This window comes from Rhinolophus ferrumequinum, assembly GCF_004115265.2.
Source record: "Rhinolophus ferrumequinum isolate MPI-CBG mRhiFer1 chromosome 13 unlocalized genomic scaffold, mRhiFer1_v1.p Super_scaffold_3, whole genome shotgun sequence".
NCBI classification, from domain to species: Eukaryota; Metazoa; Chordata; class Mammalia; order Chiroptera; family Rhinolophidae; genus Rhinolophus; species Rhinolophus ferrumequinum.
Genome location: NW_022680356.1, coordinates 771,797 through 792,857, shown reverse-complemented (window position 1 = coordinate 792,857; position 21,061 = coordinate 771,797). Strand labels below are relative to the sequence as shown.

The 21,061-nt window shown below is 48.3% G+C and overlaps 1 long non-coding RNA gene across 1 annotated transcript in view; it reads right to left on the bottom strand.

The window, feature by feature from the left end:
- Nucleotides 1-2,618: 2,618 nt before the first annotated feature.
- Nucleotides 2,619-21,061, bottom strand: part of LOC117019275 (uncharacterized) — a 39,567-nt gene continuing 21,124 nt past the window's right edge. The window contains exon 4 of the long non-coding RNA XR_004422459.1: nt 2,619-2,918. This is a non-coding gene — a long non-coding RNA (uncharacterized LOC117019275). The remainder of the gene's footprint in view (nt 2,919-21,061) is intronic.

The following is a 21,061-nucleotide window of genomic DNA, read 5'->3' as shown; positions in this document are numbered from 1 at the left end:
CTCCAGGATAAAAGTTGAAACACAGAACTATGCAAAAACAGATAAGACAAAATTGTGTATCCTTGAAATTACTGGGAGGTGGTGGGCACTGGCCAAACACACAGTTTCATTTGAAAGGGTCAGATCCCTACTCTGGTGGAAAACTAGAAGATCAGGAGTTTTATGATATGTGGTCCAGCAGCTTACTGTGTGGGTGAAGAAGCTGAGCCCACGTGGCCTGGGTTTCCCCACAGTTGGTGGCAGAGCCAGGGAGGGCCCCCACTCTGGCTCCATGTTGACTCCGGTTTGTGCCCTCACGGTGGGTTCTCCCAGCTCTGTTGGGCTCATGGTGATACAGTGACCTGGACTTGTGTCACACTCCATGTGAAGCCCATGGGCACAGAGCAGGTGACAGCCTGCCCTGTCCCGGAGTCCTGGCACCGTCACGAGGACATCCCCAGCACTGCCCGGTGGACTCGGTGTTGGGGGGAAGGCAGGGGCTGGGCACCATTTCTCGTGCCTGCCCCTTTCTGTCTTTCAAAATACAGTCAGTTCCCACTTGCTCCTACTAACATTTTTGTGACTTAGCCTATCATTCCTCCAGAGGCAGAAACCCTTCCCATGAGGGCCACACCTCCCAACCCAGCAGCATGTTCTCTAAGGCCGGCTGAGTTTGCATCGATGGAATTTGGTAGCTTGGAGCATGCCTGCAAACCCAGGAAATGACACACCCACCACTGTCACCATCCACAGGGCTATGCCCCGACCTGCTATGTTTCTGCTGGCATCCGTGGGATGTGGGCTGACAGGGGGCTGACTTGCTCCCACCCCCTCCCAGGCCTCACTGTGCACAGCTCTCTCTGATTCTGTGAGACTCTTCCAACACCTTCCAGAAATTCTCTCTCTTACATGATCCCGGGCTCCTAAGTTTTTTCTTTCTTGCTACCAAAAAACCCAACCAGCAAAACAAAGTGTCCCCACCTCTTTGCAGCCTAAGGTACCTGCACACCAATGACAGCATTTCATGTGATGTTTACAGCTTCACAGGCTGCACTGAACACAGAAGTGACCATTTTCCCACGGCAGCAGCGAGTGACCACGGTATCCACCCCACGGACTGACGCTCTGATGCCATTTTACGTCTCAGAGTCTCTCTCATTTGGAGAACTTGAGTCAGTATTTCTGTAGTTAAAAGCCACCTTGAGACTATGGGGATGAGAGCAAACCCATCCTTTTAGGTTAGCAGCTGAACTAGAAGCAGAAAGGACCTTCAGTGTGGCCCGGCTGAGGGTGGCAGGCTCGACCCTGCCCTTGCCATCATCTCTATGTGGCCCCGAGTTAATCTCCCTTACTGGTCTCCTTCACAGGGTGAATGCAGTCAGCAGGACAACGGTGACACCAGATACCACGGGGGCTGGGAGAGGGGGTATGAGCCACAGAGGACCCACTGCAAGTTCAAAGGCATGGGGGAGCTGACAGGCAAGGCCATACCATGTGTGACAGGTCCTCACAGGGCCCAGAGAGGAGAGGGGCCCCGTCCTGCCAAGTCCCCCATTCTGGGCTGCATTTTAATGTGTAAACACAGACACACAGCCTGCAAGAGACTCACCCTGTCCGTGTTACTTAGCATCTCTAAGAGTTGGGGCTTCGCCAGCAAGAAAAACATGGGAAGAATACGGGATAACTGGTGACTGCAAAACATAGAATTGGGTATTTGAATTTTGAATCTGGATATACGTTGAAAGGTATAAAATGAGGTGTCAAAGGTACATAGATTGAACGTGCATTATAAGCTTAATTCATCAGGGTTACAAAAATGTTTTAAGCACTTGGAAAGGGTTTGCTTGTTAAGGAGTACTTAAAAAGAAAATCAAATATATTAGGTGTGTATATGCAGCGTAAAATATTTAAAGGGTATAATTACAGGTTATACACCTAGATTAGTAAGTAGAATAATCAGATTTATACATTGAACTCTAAAGCTTAAGGCAACTAGGCTTTGGAAGTTTAATATTGGAGCATTTGCCTTTCAATTCCAGTGAGTCATATCTGGTCTTCTGTATGTACCTTGCCACCCTCTGGGACCCCACCCTGACTCGCAGGGACAGCGCCCAGTGGTGAGATATTGTATAAATAAGAGCAGGAGGGGGAGTAATTTGCAACAACATGGATGGACCTAGAGAACATTATGTTAAGCGAAATAAGTCAGACAGAGAAAGATGAGTACCATATGATCTCACTTATTTGCGGAATCTAAAGAAAAGAATAAGTGAATGAACTAATCAGAAACAGTTTTGGAGACAAAGAGGAAAAACTGAGGGTTGCTGGATGGGCGGGAGGGGTGGGGGGTGGGGGGGAGGGTGAGGGGATTGGAGGGCAGTCGGTGACCACAGGATGGCCACGGGTTTGAAAATAAATCTGGGCAACGTAATTTGGTGGTTACCAGAGGGTAAGGGGGTTGGGGGGCGGGGGATGAGGGTGAGGGGGATCAAATGTATGGTGATGGAAGGAGAACTGACTCTGGGTGGTGAACACACAGTGTGATTTATGGATGATGTGATACAGAATTGCACACCTGAAATCTATGTAATTTTACTAACAATTGTCACCCCAATAAATTAAAAAATAAAATAAAAAATAAAAAAGTGAATGATGAATGAGCGGGGCATGAAGACTGCACACTAGGCCAGAGGCGTCCGGTGTGGAGCAGGCCCAGACAGGGAACACAGAGCCAGCTTCTTTCCGTGCATGATGGACATTGATTGGCTGATCTTCATTCAATCAGATTGAACAAGAGTGACTTCAATGAGGCGGATGGAGACGGAGGGGCCAGCGGGATTAGACAGCAGGATTTGTCCCAGACTCAGTGCTCTTGCTCCTGGTGGTCCTTAATAAGTCTCTTCCCAGGTGAGAAACAGGCAGCGGTGGCAAGCTGCAGACTGAGAGAGGAGAGTTGTAAGAAAACACAACTGGCTTTGATGTGGAAGGTAGCCAGGAGCTACAGAGGGCGCTGGAGCCGGAGCAATGGCTGGTCAGGAAGCAGAAAGGAGAACATCTGAGAGGGAGGAGAAGAGGGGCTGACCCCACAGAGGTTGCTCCCCTAGGCACCTGAGGGGTGACCTGAGGGGTGATGGGAGGAAGTAGGAAGGGGAGGCAGGAAGAGGCATCCTGTGGGGAAGAGGAGGTCGGTGACGGGTGGGTGCCTTCACTCACAGGGCTAGCGAGACCCTGCACAGAGATGCCCCACAGGCAAGCAGATGGGGTTAGAGCCCCAGACCTGGGATTTGGACCAGAGCAACCCTGCACGGTGGGCAGAATGGGGGAGACGGGCTAAGGAAGACCCTGTCACCAGCAGGTATGGAGGGATGTCTCTGTGGAAACCCTCTCCCACCCACCCAGGGCTGAACACAGGGCCAACAGAGCAACTCTGCAAAGCAGTGACTGTGCCCCATTTTATAGATAAGGTAACTGAGGCCCAAGAAACTGTGCTTTGTGCCCAAGGCCAGAAGCTATCAGGTGGCAGAACTGGGTGAAGACCTAAGCCTGTGGGTCTTCCTTCCAGGCCCTGAAAGCTGATGCCTGCAGCCCCTCGTGTGATGTCCACACTGAGAACAGTTGGCTCAGGCTGGGCATGGTTACTGGATTACCTGAGTTTCACAAGAACTTGCTACATCTGTGCTTTAGGGGGAAAAAACAAAACAAAACAATTTTCAGGTTCTAGTAATAAGTTATGAAATCTACGGAAGTATAAAGAATGCAAAGCTGGCCTGGACCCTAGGTCGGTTCACAAAGGCTCAGCAACAACTCTATGCCCCAGAGAACCAGGGCCGAAGAAAACCTGGGGTGGGCACACAGGGGACGCCAGATCAAGACTCAGCCGCGCCGCAGCCCTGCCTCACTGGGCAACAGGCCGCAGCTGCCCTGGACAGTTAGTTAACTTCTTTCCCTCAATATGATCGCTGATAAAAGCAGCACAGGGAGTCCCTGGGAGCTGGCCATCCTCCCACGTCTCCCAACATGCGAGTAACCTGCCCAGGGCCTCAGCTCACTCTCTTTGAATGAAAAGGCCACCAGTTCCTCAGACTTCCACATAGGAAGTGCCGTTAAACTCTTGCATAAATGCATACAGCATGATGGAGAAGGCATATGTCAACCAAAATGTAATACCCTCCTCACAGAAACTGCCTGGCCCAGCCCCATGCGACCGGGGGCGAGAGGTGACAAGAAGGCTGTGGGTCTCATCCAGGCAAGGTTTCTGGGAAGCAGGGCCAGCTCTTCACCCCTCCTGCTGGCTGGAGGCCCGAATGCTGGAGAGCCGTGAGACGGGGGAACCAGGGTGTCCAGGCCCTGGAGATGAGGGGCCTGATGACAGGGAGTAGGGGGCGAGCATTCAGCCTGGTAGGCCGGGGCTTATTTGCATAGTGGCTGGCGTTACTGTCTGATACCTGTGTCTCTCGGTGTGTTTCCACATTTGCGTGGTGTGCGGTTCTTTTAAGGAACTCCACAGCATCCTGCAGGCTTTTATCACCTTAGCTGCATTTACATCAGGGAGAGTTCCACACTGTACAAGTGACACCCTTCCATGCCCTGTGCAATTAAAGTGTTATCCTGCTAAACAAAAACTGATATCCATACAGCCTGAGCACACACGGCCATGCCATGCAAGTGTGTGCTGATCCGCAGCGAAGACAGGGAGGACCCATCTCAGCCCGGGTCCCCGAGGCCTCTCCCCTGTCCCTGCCCACCCGCTGCTAAGGCTCTGCCTCCCAGGGGATAGCACATCTGAAACACAACTGGAGCACCCCAGGCTTTCCCTTTACCCACCCTCTCCCCGCCCCAACACAGACGCAGTTCCACGAGCAAGTCATGAAAAGAGCCAAGCGTGAATTTGAGTTGCCATGGGTCACTTCTTTTTGATCAGCAGGGAAGTCAAGTTCCCAGGCTGTTCCTTCCAGAGCTGTGTTTGGACACAGGGAGCCTGACCCCAAAATGCTGGGGCGAGTGGGGACGACACCTCCACACCTCCGTGTGCAGCCAGAGGTGGGGCTGCTGTGGCTGGCAGGAGGCGACACAGGAAGAAGAGAGAGTCTGAGAATGGTTCCCACAAAGGCAACAAACAGCGGATTTTAAGGAAACTCAGGGAAATCAGCTGGGACTAGTGGGACAAATCCAGGAAGGGAAATGAGTCCTAAAACCTGTCTGGCCTTTAAACCCATGAGTCATTTTATATAAAAAGTCAATGTGGCATGGTAAGAATTTAAAATTTTTTTATTTAGATTTTTTTTTGCGGGGGGAGCGGGGAAGTATTTTTTATCAAACAAAACAGTGGTTGTAAGAGTGGGCAGCCTGGAATTGAGGGCAGGCGGGTGACTCAGTTCCAAATAATCTGCTAAAATATCCTGTTGGCCCTGGTGACAGACCGGCAAGGATGTCTTGTCCCAGACACAATCCCTCCAAGGACTCAGCCACATGCGGCCAGCTCCGCAGCTCCTGTGTCTCTCCGGCTGCAGAGGTTCTGCCTGTGTCCAGAGACGGGTGTGGGGACAATGTGGCACATCTGATCGAGGAACCTCAGACTGCAGACAGGATGACGGACAAGCAAGAGAAAGCACAGTCAGTGCAGTCACCAAGGCGAGGGGCTGGGGACGCACAGAAGTGTGCCCCGAAGACACAAGGAGAGCAACGTTTCCCGCTTCCCCAGCCCGTGGCCATTCGGTCCAGAGGATCTCAGTGAAATGCAGACTCTGGTTCTGCGGATCAGGGGAGTCCAGGAGTCTGCATGTCTTACCTGCCCCTGGGGTGCCGCTGCTGCTGGTCCAAGGACATGGAGCCACTCAGGGGCCGGGGGATGAGAGGCACGACATCTGATCTCAGACGGCACTGGGGCGAAATAGTGGCACCAGCCAAGCTCTGCTCCAGTCCCCAGGGGTCAGGTGTAAACATACACACACACACACACACACACACACACACACACACACACTCGTGGTCACACAGGAAAGACTGTTCACACCCGACATCACATAGATAACACATTCAATCTGGAAGTTTGGACATCGATTCTTGAAGTTTCTGTTTGAGTCTCAGTTACAGCAGTGACTTTTATAAAGCAGACATCTGCAGTGCATTCTGCCATCCATGTCCTTTGGCAGCTGTGGTGGTAGTTGGCATCAACATGCTATATGGCACTCAAGTGCTCAAAGCTTGAGACCCCCCAAGATGAGCATGGTTCTCCTATTCTTCATAAACCTGGCAGCTGTTGATGCCAGCAACATGAAGTGTGGCAGGCACTATGGCAGAGGACATTCAAGGTCACTGAGTCTGGAGCAGGTCCCAAGGCGCCTCTCTCGAATCCCTCAGTAGTTAACTACCACCTGCAGTTACCTTGGCACTAACAAGGAGGCACTGTTCTTTATCCTCCAAATGTATCATACGGTCTTTAAAAGGAAAAAGACTTCCAATGAAAACGTGGTTTACAAGTAAGGGAAGCCAGCGGTGCCATTTCTTTGAATATCTTCTTGGTTTAGATCTAAATTATGTTGTGATTTTTCTATCAGTCCTCCATACTCTGAATGAAACAAAGCAGAGCATGTGGCCAAAGGGAGCCCTGGCCAGAACAAGGCAGGGCCGGAGCAGGCACAACGCACACTGAGCTGGGGGCCGCGGGGCTGTGGTACAGGAGCAGCCATGTGGCCTGCACGCAGGGAATGCAGTGCAGGGCCCTGTGGGACCACGATGGGCTCAGATTCCCCAGTTACCAGCTGCCTGAACTCGGGCTAGTCATTTGACTTTGCTCAGCATGGTACCAGCTTCGCTGGGTCACCACCATGATGGAAAGCAATCTCATACACAGAGGGCCAGTGTATGACCAGCCCTGCGTGGCAGTGGAGGACGCTGCTCCTGGGTCTTTCTCCTTTCCGAGAGTTTATACCTGTTTGCACATTGTCACTGACCTCTGCAGCCTGTCTTTCCAAGATAGAGAAAATGTCCCATCTCTGGTTTCTTTCTTATTCTCATCACCTCCTTTTTCTCTCAGGTGGGGGAATTAATTTATGTGCCCAGCATTACATCAATGACATTTCTTTATGGTGCTGTTGGTGTGCTCATGAGGAAATCGTTGCCTGTCGCGAGATCATGAAGATATTCTGCTGGTTTCTTCTAAAAGTTGACTGGTTTTACTTTTCACATTTAAACCGACCATGCCTCTGGAGCTAGTTTTTAGCAACATTACTGTCCATATTAATTTGGTGTTTAAGTAAATTTGAATATCAATTTGGTAGTATTTGTCATAGTTTTTTTTCTTTTTGGTTTTTAAATAAGAAACCAGGAATTTAGACAGTACTCATTTTCTGGGTGGAAAAAATATTATAAACCCTAAAATTATACTCTTGTTCTACTTTAACTTTAAAATAGTAAAAATATCAAAAAAACAACATTTATATTTTATGAGGCCAAACAAAAATCAATTTGTCATAAGTATTAATTACATGTCTCAAGAGAGAAAGCTTGTATGCGGTGAATGAATGATGGTGACGAAGTCACTTAGACTGTTTTAAGGAAGGGTCCACTCAACAACATTTTATTGATATATTATAAATACACATTTGCAATAAATACATTTCTATAAAATATTTATACTTGTTAGCTATGTTATTTGTATATGTTTATGTATTTATTCATATTTATTACACTAAATACATTTATATTGATATGCCCGTGAAGATATGGGATTGGCTTGGGTGAAACTGGAGAAATTCCCAAAAATCTCAGTCTAACCACCACAGGAAGACACTCAAAGATGTCATTTGGGTGCCATATCAGTCTTTCCTCTCTTCCTCAGCATCGTCATTATTTCAGAGCCACCATGCTATTCGTCCTTGTTGTGAATACGAAGAGAAATGCAACTGTGGAGTAACCTGATAGCCTTGGGTAAAAAGCAAAATTATACGTTGTCTGATTTACAGCACCACCAATCACCTTTTATTCCAACCTGAAAATGCTGTCGTCAGCGATCCTCGCGGGTTCACCTTAAAGCAAACGAAAGCTGCCTGAGGGAGGGCTCAGGCCAGGGTCCCAGGTTTCCATGGTAAAGAAGTGGTCATGGCCAGCGGCCAGCAGCCAGCACCAGGGCCCCGGCCACTGTGTCCGGCTGAATCGGAATGCTGGCTTGCCTGAAACAAAGCTATCAGGATATTCTGAAACTTTTCAAGTTTCTTTTATTCCGGCCCAGGTGAAAGACAATTGTACACCCACATGTCTTGTGGATGTCTGAGAGGACTCCTATTCTCCCCTGAATCACTTTAACCCGAACTCCTGAGTAAGACTCATGACCCAAACACTGTCCTGCACACTGGCCTTGAACACAAGTTCTAAACTGGTAACGTCTTTCAGAAGCAGAATTACTAAGGACACAGAAATGTCAGCATGGGACATGCCGGCTGTGTGACTCCATGTGGGGATCACAAAGCTCTATTTACTCCACTGTTCATGCCCATGTGGAAGGCACCTACTGAACACCCAGCTTTTGCTTAATTATAATGGATCCCAAGCGGCTCTTCCTCATAATAATTTACCTTTACGATCTGCTTCTTTTCACTTCAAAGTAGGAATAATAAAACTGAGGCCTGCGCTCAAGGGCGGACACTTCCCTGCTGGACACAGTTGTCACAGCTGGCCGCACCAGCTTGCCCACCATAGTTAGAAAGGGCCCCCTTTGACAGTGTTTCCAGTTCCTAACGGCACGTTTCTTTGCTGATTTTTGACAGGTGTGTCCTAGTTCATCGCCAAGCACGCCAGCAGGGTCAGCTCCCAACAGGACAGGGGAGAGCCGGGAGCAGCCTCTCCTATTCTTGGCTGGTTTCTTGATGAAGCACAATAGACGATGGTATGAAATCCCCAACCGCACCTGCTCTTTCCCTCAGTGTCAGTGGGGAGACCCCCTGTGCCCTGAGGGCCTTCATCGCCTCCAGGATCCCACTGCTCATCAGAGAAGATGTCGTCATTCCCATCACTTCTGTAATGGAGCCTTAGCAACAGGAAGTGACCCATTTAAACTCCTAGGACTGTTCAAACTTAAAACCTGTGTTAATGAATTCAACACCAGTTCCCTTCTGTCCAGCACAGGAAAGAGATGGTGAATCCTCAGTTTTACCCCATGGACTGCCCAGGTCCCAGTTCCATCCTAAGCTATGATTGAAGGATGTGGTTCAAAGAGTGTACAGCAAGGAATACGGAAACTGTGGCCAAAGTCTTGCAACTATGGTGAAAATTTTGATTTGGCTTTTTTTTTTTGGTGGGGAGGGACAACAGCTTGGAAATGAGAGGGTGGGAGCACTGGGGGCTTTCGTCTTCGTGGCTGCAGTGGTATGAGACGGCCCAAGTGCCATTGCCACATGGCCACGGTGTCTCCGCACAGAGAGCCACAAGCACACATTTGCTGAGTGTGGAAGCACGTTAAGTACTGAGAGTCACATCTCACGGCCGCTTTGCCTCTCACAGCCAGGCTACCTGGAGGCTGACTGGCCAGCTGGCTGCCTTGTTCTTCTTCCCAGCCCTTCACTAAACCACAACCTGTCAGCCTGGTTACACATTTTCAGGGGAAGGGGTTTGGGTTCCTCTCGGAACCCAAGAGGATGAAGGCCAGCAGACCATTTTCCACACGAGTATCATCTGCCATTTCATGGTGGTTGTGCTGATTTAATCAGTCTTGGCAAAATTTTGTCCTTCCCACACTGCAGTCCAAGACACTTGGTATCAACTGCTGTTGAAAGCACAGCCCGTGCTATGTCAGGCACAAAGGAAATAAAAATCGCTGACACTCTGTTTTGCAAGGACAAATTGCCTCTGAAATGGCAAGTTTGCCACCGATCTCATTAAAAGTACCATCAGATTATCAGGAAAAATTAATACAAGCTGTTGATCATCAGCTATGCCGTTCCAGCTCAGGAAGGCAAGTACTGCATGTCAGTTTGCTGCTAGGGGGAAGGACAGGCGTTAACAAAGAAAGTCACATTCAATGAGAAACCATCACCAGGGCTGGCATTTGCGGTCACGGTGAACAGATCAGCTTGAAGAATAACCACGCCACTGCTTGTGGGTTTGAACTTGAAAGCAAGGGGATCAAGTCCTCTTTCTAACGTACTGATGGGAAGAAGAGCTATTTGCCTGAGAAGGGTAGAAACTGGGGCACTGAGCATGCTCGGGAGAATAATTATCTTAAAAGTGCCATGGAAATACTCATTTACAAAGATGGGTGTTTGTGTCCACAAGGTGCCATGATGCCTCCAGCTGTCCCTGTGCTCAGGTCCTCTCAGAGCCCCTCCCCAGGTGACCGGCCTGCAGGCTCTGTGCAGGCAATAATCTAAGACCGAGGACAAGTGTCCCATGGACGACCCTCCTGTGCCTTCTGCAACATCCACTTAACGAGCACTTATTGGGCGATGGCCACGCACGTGAGGCCCTGGGCATAAGTGAGCAGGACACCAAGAAGGAGAACTCATTGCTAAACAAATGTCATTGAGTTTCCGGCCTTCACAGGTGGGTCATCTGGGCTGTGGGTTGCCTCTGAGTTAAGGTCATCCACACTTTTCAGGAGGAGCCCATTTCCCAGCTCTTCTGCCCAAGTATCTGTTGTAGGTGCTGCTGTGCTCTCCTTAGACCAACAGACTCAGACCTGCACACCTGACACCAGGGGAAGCCACCATCCCCTGTGGGCGCCAACCCCAGGGTCTTTGCACCAGACATGCTGTGCCTCGAGCTCTCTTCCTCCCAGTAATCTCAGTACATCATTTTCTCACTTCCTTCAGGTTTTACTCAAAAGCCAGCTTAATCTGGGTGAGGCCTTCCCTGGCCACACGTTCGAAAATCGTCCCATCCCCCAACCCCACTTCTTCACCCCTTATCTGCTTTATGTTTATCCCTTTTGATGTCTACACTTCATGTGTTATGTCTCATGTTTATTTCCACCTGCCTCACTGGCCTGTCAGCTCCCTGAGGACGGGGGCCTCGGTCTGTGCCTGGAAGAGGTGCTTGCGCACAGCCGGTGCTCAGCTGGTATTTGCTGGGTGAATGTCTGCACAAATGAATGAAAGCTGTCAGTATTTCCAGTGATCTTTCAACTTGCCTCTCTAAGGTGTACAATTGAAGCTTCTTATCATAAGCAGACAACACTTTCATTCTGCTTCCTGTTCATTTTTATAAAATAATAGAAACAAAATGCAACAGGCCATTCAAAAAATGGCAGCAATGTGGCTTGGAGAACGCTGCTGAAACTGGACTGGGGACAGCAGAGCCATGAAAGGTTTGTCAGCCAGCTGAAAGGACAGATTTTGGCCCTACTATCGGCCCCAGTATATTACGACCAAGGTTGTTCACGGGTATTTATTTTAAAGGACACATATTTTTACAGGCATATATAAAAGTCAGGAGGGTCTGTGTCTGATTTAACCTTGGTTAGAGCTGACCTGCTGGCATGTCACTCCTGCTAGAACTTCATAGCCTTGGGGATGGAGAGGGGAGATATAATTTATTGTATCATATCCACCATAGCGTCTTACATACAACTTTGCTGTAGTCAATGCCCCAAACAAAAATGTTGAAACGACTTGACCTTGGAGTTCTGGGTTGTGAATCGCAGATCCCTCAACCCTACAGCTGTCCCCCCCGCACTGAGAAGCAGGAGGAGGTCCCCAGCCTGGGAATGAAGAGCCAGGAGCCCGTCACCCGACTGGCCTGAGATGAACGCAGCTCCAGCCTCCCGTCTCTCCCAGTCCTGGAGTCCCACTGTCCCCTGGTTTCTCTTGCTGTGCTGTTTGGTTTGGGCTGTGGCCTTCATGCATCCACAAGGAACCCAAGCCCCTTCCCCAAAAAAATTTGTGTGAGGGAGGCGGGTACCTGGGCTGACAGGTTCCCATCACCCCAGCAGGGAGCATTGAGGATGAAAGGCTTGTATCTGTCTCTCCTTTTCTGGGTTCGTCTGGGGTACCTGTGCCTCTTCTGAGGGTGGCCTCGCACCTCCAGTTCATCCTGGGTTCCACTGTGTCCTCAAGGCTCAGCTCCACCAGCCTCAGCACTTTCCTCTGAGCTCTGAGAGGTGTCACTCTGTCAGTGACACGGGAACCAAGAGGACCAGCAAGTGACACTTCCAAGCAGTCACATCCAGTTCCTCAGAATGGTCCGAGAAGAAGCCAGAAAATTGCTCTGGGGCTGAAAGGAATTGGAGATGGTCCAGAAGCACAAGCTTCAGGTCCTGCCTCCGGTCTGGGCCCCAGAGACCGAGCCTCCCACCAGACACCTGTGCAGTCTAGGACACAGCCACGGACAACAACTCCCGTTTACACCCGAGAGGCTCTGTTCAGGCGGCCCCCATGGACCAGAGGATTCAGAAGCTCTTGGGGGCCTTCTGTGGGCCTCAGCTGCTCTCCATGCAGTACAAGGCTGTTGGGTGTCAACTGCTGTGAGGCTGGAGCTCAGAGCTATCTGATGGATTCATAAAACATCGCTTCACATAACAGTTCTAATTTTTCATTTCTCTTCACTCGACATCCTCTGGCAAGCTCTCCAACCCTCACCCTGGCTTAAAACCTGAGAAAGCCCTGTGATGAGAGTCCATATTAGGGAACTTTACATCCAGCCCTCAAATCACCCTTCCCTTCCAGGGCTCCACCTGGAGCTGGGCTAACCTTGACTTGGAGCTGGGCTAACCTTGGCCAAGGCTGTGGCCTGGAGAGCCGTGTGCTGTTGCAGTCCCAACTCCACAGGTGGGTTGTGTGTTTTCTCAACATACCCATTTTAGGCTTGTGTGGTATCAAACTTTTCTGCCAGTAAGTAGAAAAGGCAATTTTTGTAAAAAACTGAGAAACGATTTGTAGGCGAGAGCAGATATTTCAGAAATGACTCAGAATCATGTTTTGCTAGAAGAATGCTAATGAAACACAGAGCATATATTCATGAAACTGATAACACGCCCTCAGAAAGAAAATAAATGACTCTTATTAGACATCTGAACTTGAGCAAAACATTCCTGTCATTGATTAAAACATAATAGACTGGCTCCCGCTCTAGCAGGAATCGTGCTTTAATGTCCCCATGAAAAGAAGGTGATGCTTTGGACGACACTGAGAGAACATATCTTTCTGATCATCGGAAACAGTTCATTGGCCTCTGAAACTCACTGTGAAGCCTAGAGAAAATGCTTCCAGAAACATCTGACCCAGGAGGCAAAGAGCCAGCTCCCCTTCCACACCAAACCTCACACCCAGGGACCCACATAGACACAGCAGCCACAGCACCCTGAGGGCCCCTGGGGAAGGGGCACTGCCATCCTCGAGCCGACTACCCATGAAAAGTCAAACCAGCTAGTAAGCTTGAACGTGGCAACACCAAACTTCCTAATTTCTGACTGGTATAAGTTAATGGAGTTGTGGCATGTTTGCAATTCAAATCAGCCACCTAGGGCATCTCTGTAGACAGCTGTGCCCTGTTTGGGGTGGCAGTCCACTAATGCTGTCTGGATGCCAGATGCAGCTCCTGTTCTGGAAGCCCCTTCCTGCTGTCTTTCAGAGAGATGGTGTGGCAAACACCTGCCCTTCAAGTTGGTGCTGTGGCAGTAACCCCATTCTCAGTGCCATCTCATTGCTCCTGAGGATTTTCTGCAGCCATGCATGGGGATGGCTCATATGTAAGAGGGTCGGGTGCAAAAATCTCAGAGGAGGGCAGGTGTGTTCACAAAGCCATGCCCAGTACTCTGGGTCAGAGGGCAGACATGACTCCTTCCTGAATCCAGAGGCGTGAAGTCGGACTGGCTCTGCCCAGATGTCCCCAGGAGCTACTTCCAGGAGGGTCAGTCAGAAGGCAAAGCAGCCTTTGAGCGACACACAGTCATCAAAACCAAGGGCATAAAGGGTGAGAATGCTGGGGATTTCTTTTTTGAACCTATTGGATTGATCTGATTTTTCTTAAAATCATAATCATTGTGATTATGTCTAGGAAAAACAACAGTTTTTTTAGAGAGACATGCTGGAATATTTACAGATAAAATGATACAATGTTCAAGATTTGCTTTTCAAAAACTCCACAGGGTGGCGAGGTGGGGTTTTAGATAAAATTGACTATAGGTTGATGATTGCTGAAGCCAGGTGACAGATACATGGCGGCTCATTACAGAACTCTCTCTATTTTAGTATATGTTTTAGATTTTTGATGATACAAAGTTAAACATTAAATATAATAAAAGAGATAGTGAAGGTCTTCCTCTACCTTATCAGATAGTTATCTAGTTTGAGACTCAGCTTCCTTTAACTCTTTAAACTTGTTGGCAGATATCTAAATCACAAGTTTTTGTCTTGCAAAAAAGAAACCACAATGTTACAGCCTCTGTTCTTCCCTCCCCTCTTCTCCTCTCCCCTTCCCTCCCCTCTTCTCCTCTCCCCTTCCCTCCCCTCCCCTCCCCCTCTCCCTTTCCCTACCTTCTCCTCCTCCCCTCCCCTTGCCTCTCCTCCCCTCCCTTCCCCTCTCCTCTCCTCTCCTCTCCTCTCCTCTCCTCTCCTCTCCTCTCCTCTCCTCTCTTCTTCTCTCTTCTCAGCTCTGCTTTCTCCTCAGAGATTCCAGGTGACAGACGTGTAGCACAGTGCCTCCCATTCAGCAGACATGTTCCAGAATACTGATGTCACCCTCACCGCCCAAACCACTGTTCACCAAGCACCTAAGGACACATTGCCACAGGAAGCAGCCAGGCCTCCACCTTCAAAAACACCCTTTAAAGAAACAACCTCAAGTCTTGACAGCTGACAACCTACAAAATATTTCCAAATCCTTGAATGAGAGAAAAACGTGGTGCTACTGAGAGATTCCCTTGCCATCTTCTGGCAGCCCCAGCCTGGTAGCCTTAAAGTCTAATTGAACAACTAGGCTTTCTCTGAATTCTTCACTTCCCTTGCTCTCTTGAAGCCTCTGCTAACATCCCAATTAGTCCTCCAGACTCAGCTCCAAGGACCTGCCCAGCTCACTCAGCCCAACAGAAGGAGACTTCCTTCCCTCCTAGACACTCAATGAGTATGTGAAGTGAACACACCCACTAGAGAAGAGCTGGACAAATGCTAACAATGATGGTTGGACTTCACCCACGTCACTGCCAACTCCCCATCAGACTGCTACCTTGCACAGTGCCTTAGTCAGCATGGGCACCCAATACATATTTCTGGATTAATAAAACACTATTTCTTTCCTATGTGACAACAGATGTTTTTCCCTAAGATGTTTCCTTTCAATTTCCAGAAAGTTTTATAAACTGAGTCTCTCTCCTGACTTTGGGGTGGGCCAATGAGCACTCCAGACCCAGTGGTACCCAGTACTGGGTGTTGAAAGGATCAGGCCAGCCCCAGACCAACCAACATCTGCTATGTCCCAAAGGCTGGATGAGTTTAGACGTCCCAGCACACAGCATGAGAATCCACAAATTTCTCCCTCTTACAGCTGCCAACCTGATGGGCAGGAGACAGAGACAGCTTTTGAGAAAGAAATCTGAACTTGATTTAACCATGTATTTATCTAAAAGAAAGTGAGTTAAACCAACAGAGTCCAGGTTGCTTTCAGTGGGTAAGTTTAAGCTTCACCTCCATCCCGACTGCCGTCAACAGGAAAGAATGAGATCACTATAGAGAATTCTTAGAATCAAATAAATTACCATTTTCTGCACAACTGAGTTGCAGTGTTACATTTTCCATCTGCTAGAAGTATGTGTGATGTGGGAAGCCCAGCACACAGAAGTTCCTTAATTCATGCTGCTGATTTAATAAATGTTGGTCATGGATGTGCTGAGAAGATCACTCGTGGAAACACCCTCCCTGGCATGAGCTTGTGCCAGACAGAAGCCACATTGCTATGAGACTGGGAGTCCGAGAAGGACACCTGCCTACAGCCCAGAGACCCGGATTTCCCAGGCCCAGCCCTGGCCCCAAGCATCTCCGGGATCTCTGTTGATGTGTTCAACTGTTCTGGGATTCTGTTGCTTTCTTTAACATGCGGGAATTACTTAGGACAATTTCTAAAATTCCTCCATGGACTAGTAATAACAATAATGTCAGCAAACACAGGTATTTGTTGAGTACTTACTAGCTGCTTGCTTTTTTTGCATAACCCTTAAAATAATCTTACGAAGGAAGTAAAACTCTTACTATCTGTATAAGACATAATTGTTTACACTAAAAATTCCTACATAAATTCCTAAATCATTTAAAAATTATTAAAAATGATAAAATTTAGTGAACATATAAAATGTATAAGCATCAAAGAACTAGGAAGTATAATTAAAGAGATATCATTTACTATAGTTTCAGAAAATTTATAAATTTCCTTAAAACAAATCTAGCAATAGATGTGCAAGACCTCTAAAAGTAAAAGTACCAAACTTTATTTTATTAAGAGATACTAAATAAGACTTAAATAGGGACATCCGGTTAGCTCAGTTGGTTAGAGCGCGGTGCTCTTAACAAGGTTGCTGGTTCAATCTCCACATGGGCCAGTGAGCTGCACCCTCCACAACTAGATTGAAACAACTACTTGACTTGGAGCTGATGGGTCCTGGAAAAACACACTTGAAAATAAATCAAAGTTTAAAAAAAAATTTAAAGAAAGAAAGACCTAAATAAATGGAGAGATATACCATGTTCATGGATAATACGATTTAATATTGTAATGTGAACTATACAGTCAGTGTAATTCCTATACAATTCCAAATACGTTTCTTTAACAGAACATGAAAAGATGATTCTAAACTTGTTTGAAAAAGTCAAGGACCAAAAATAGCCAGGCTGTTTCTGTTAAAGAAGCAGGAAGGTTCTAACCTTACCAGATGGCTGGGCTTTGTGAAGATGCAGTAATTAACACTCTGTAGTGTTGCTTCATGGACAGGAAAAAGGACGAAGGAATAAGAATGAGATTCCAGAAGAAGACTCATACATATAAAGAATTTTGGTAGATCACAGAGGATAAAGGAGGTTAGTGAGGAGAGGAGAGACTGATCAATAAATGGAACTGGAAAAAAATAGTTATTGGTGTGGGGAAGACAGATCTTGGCTATATCCTTCAAATTAATCTGGAAAATAACCCCAGGTAGGCTAAGGAGTTAAATGTCAAAAACAAATCTCAAAATTCATAGATAATACAAGTGGCTATCTTTTGCATCTTCCAATAGCTAAAGATTTTCTTAGACAAGCACATAAAAATTGACTGTAAAAGGATGCATTGAACTATATCAAAATCAAGAACTTTTGTTCACCAAGAGATACCTTTAAAAATTGAAAAGACAGGATAGAAACTGTGATAAGATATTCATAATACCAACCACAAAAAAAAAATAGTGTCAATAATATAAATAAAACTGCTACAAATCAATTTTCTTAAAAAGGCACAAACAACCCAGGATAATAATGAGAGGAGACACCAAGAGATATTTCAGAGAAAAGGAAACATTTTTCCCAATAAACCTATGATGAGATTCACGAAGAAAAAAGCAAATCAAGATCACAATGAGATAACATTTCATATCCACTCAATTAGCAGAAAGTAAAAAGTCTACCACTATTGAGTGTTGGTAAGTGTTGGAGAAGATGAGTCACCTGGCATTGGAGATTGGTGCAACTGCTTTGGAAAAGGGTTTAGCATTTTCTCCTAAAGTTGTAAATTCACGCTCTCTGCTGTGATTCCCTTTCAAGGTTCTCAGCAAAGAGAAACTCTGAGGCTTATATAACCACAGACGTGCATGAGCGTGATTGCGTAGCCCTGGTCCAGGTAGCACAGAGCAGGGCCCCTCATTCCAAAGCCCCCTCAGGCGGAGAGTGGGTGACGTCACTGAGATGTGTGCACCTCCCGGGTATGGGGATCGGGAGGAGTGAACTGCACTGACAAAGTACCATGGATGGACCCTAGCAATGTAACATTCAAGTGAAACAAGTTGCCTCCAAAAGTTACATGTAGCATACCACTATTACAAAGTTAAAACAAGATAAAAATATACATACAGAAGCATAAAGCCCAAGAAAGAGAAACACATAACTCAAGCTGATAATGACCTCAAGAGTAAAGAGAAGGGGGGAATGAGAATTTGGGGACCAGATAGTGAGACACAGGTAACTGTCCTGGTCATAGCTTTCATTTTGGGTGGTGGGTCCATGGGTGCCCATTACACAATTGGAAATAACTAATTGGATGGCTAAATAAATGCTAAGACAGCCACACACAGGTCAGGGCTGGACAGCAACTAATCTAATTTTTGAGCTCTGAGGAATGAGGAGTGGGCACCCTAGAGAGTACATGCTGTTACCATCTGCACATTACAGGCAAGGACACAGAGGCTCGCGCTGGTGAAGCAAGTTGCAGCAGGCCACACGGTTGATAAATAGCAGAGTGGGGACCCAAAGCCAAGGCACTGACCACACCCACATAGTCAACAGGCAGCCATGAGTCCGTGGTGTAGACACGGCCTGTTGACTAGAAGGAGAAGCCCGGTGGTGTCCACAATGGTGGGTCTCCCACTGTAACCTGCGTCACTTGTTCCCATGTCAGCTCTTGAGGCTGTTCACGGGCCATTCTAACCTGGAGGTCTGATACCCCCACCCCCACCCACCCCATACCCTCAGCTCACAAGCTGATACCCCCACCCCCATCTACCCCACACACTCAGACCATGTCCTGGCAGCTTTTCAATTCCTTTTCATATTCTGTTTGAGCAGTTTCATTTCCTAGGCCTGTTACTTCAGAACTCATTCACCAGGCACATGTGAAAGAAACGCTGCCTTACCCTGACTAAGCATATGAGTAAGTTTGTGTTTTAATAGCACCACGTAGGAGGTTTCTTTATAAATGAATGGGGAGGTGGGGGGCGCCTGCACACTACCACAGACAGGAGCTGCAGCCTGTGAGCGTGCTGGCTGACGCAGAGTTACCCTTCAGTTTCGGGGTAAGCTCTGCTTTGTATTAATAGTATCTTTTGCAAAAAATAAAAAGACCACAAGCAATCTTTTTATATTCCAGCTCTTAACAAAGTCTGCTGTCCAATGGGACTTTGTTGCCCACATATACAGACGGGCAATTGACCAGGAGCCCCTTCTGGTCTGAAAGCTTGTGTAACACGGGAGGGGCTGGTCTCCTCGGCATGTTGACTGCATGGCCCTGAGCTCCAAATTGCAAAATCACTTTCAAAGAGATCGGACCATGACTGGATGTATGATGGGCTGTGCGCAGCATTCCTGAGGGCTGGACAGAGTCAGGGAGTGCTTTCACCTTGTGCTCTCTGTCCCCAGGTGGCACACTCAGTCCTTCCCTATCCCTGAGGTCCCATCTCTAGAGGGGACGCCCAGCAGATGGGCCGCTGAGCACAAGGAGTGTGGACAATGTGCAGCCTCCAGGGGGAGGTTGAGAGTGTCCCGCGGGAGTTTGGTCACCCACCCATCTAAGTGAGTAGCCTCAGGACAGTCCCCATCTTTGTTTACCGTGGGACAGCATCCTCTCACAGTGACAGGGCAAGGGCCTCAGTCTCTCATGGTGGAGGGCTGACCCAGCACTCTGCAGTGCCTTCAGTATCCATGTCTGTCTCTTGTAGACAGCCCCGGCCACAGAGACACAAGGTCCTGCGTTCCAGCGGATGGTCATTTCCCTGGCAGTGGGTCCATGGCCAAGGCCGTGCTGAGCCGTCCCAGGCAATCCCGGCGCTGAGGGGCCTGCCTACACTCCTCCCAGGGGCCTCAGCCCCACCTTCTCCTTTCTCCTGCAGACCCTGATCAGCCGTCCTCCCTGAGCCTCTGCAGGCGTCCAGGCCAGGACGGCATTGGTTAGGACCATGCTGCGGCAGAGCAGGCAAAGCTTCCCTCTCCCACTGTCTCATGGGGAGTGAGGCGGGGTGGACCCCCAACCCAGAGTAGCCTCTTGTGGCAGGATTTTCCTGAGGAGCCTTCTCTGTGTTATGGCTGAACGCTGTGTCAGCTGGCAGTGGAACAACGCTTGGATACATGACCTTGAGGTCTTCCTGGAACCTTCTGTTGCTTTCTAAGCAGGCCCCATTTCAGAAGCAGAATGCAGTCCCTCTTCCTTTCTTTCTTTTAATTACCAAGTGCATGGTCATTAGAGATACCCAGACGCTACAGAGCTGTATAGGAGTCAGACTCCTTCATCCTTTCCCGTCCCTGGCCCCACGAGCGCCCACCAGCAGCGGGTCAGTGCTGCCACCTCCCAGGCATTTTCCATGAGTACCTAGTGGGTGCAGCCGTGGCTGGAGGCATAGCAGTGAGGTCTGGGGACAGAACCATCGACGCGGGGGGTGGGGGAAGACGCTCCAGGGGAGGAACAGGCTGCAGGAGCCCCTGTCACAGTACAGTGACTTTCCCTTACATGGATTACACAGTACGGGGCCAGGCTGTTTGCGAATCTTACTGCTCCCTTTAATTTCAGCAGCTTCTCCGATATTCCTAAGGATGGATGCTTCTCCTAACAGTAGCAGACTGGTATTTCCTGGTGCTTTGGGGTCTTTGCGACATTTCTCTCATCTAACTCTCATCTCAAAGTTACTGATGATGGGTGTATTTTTTTGACAGTAGCACCAGAAACTTCTCTTGAATAAGTGGATGACCTGGCTTCAGAATATACCATTTGTTTCCAAGATTCTGACATGACAAACGTTACAATGACTGCAGAGTGATCAGCAAAAGCACGAGAGTCACGAAGCATATGGACAACGTGGTTCCTCCCAGAAAGCGGATAGTGGCTTTTCTGTCTACCCGCCCAGCCCCTGGAAGGGAAAACAGCACACGCATGTGTCCCCACTTCACCCCCGCAACTCTGAAATTATGTATGTTTTGTTTTCAAATAGAGAAACTTTGTATTATTTCAACAATTCCAAATCCCGATTCTAATTTGTGTATTACAAAATTGGCGGCACTGGGTAGGCAGGAGCCCCACACCACTCTGTTGTTTCATGACCTTCATCAGCAGGCAGTGTAACCCTCCCCAAAACATTGTCAGCACGCAGGGGGAGCCACTCGGGTCCCCCAGGGTCGCTGCCAGGCTTTGGCGTGCCTAGACAAGCCCAGAC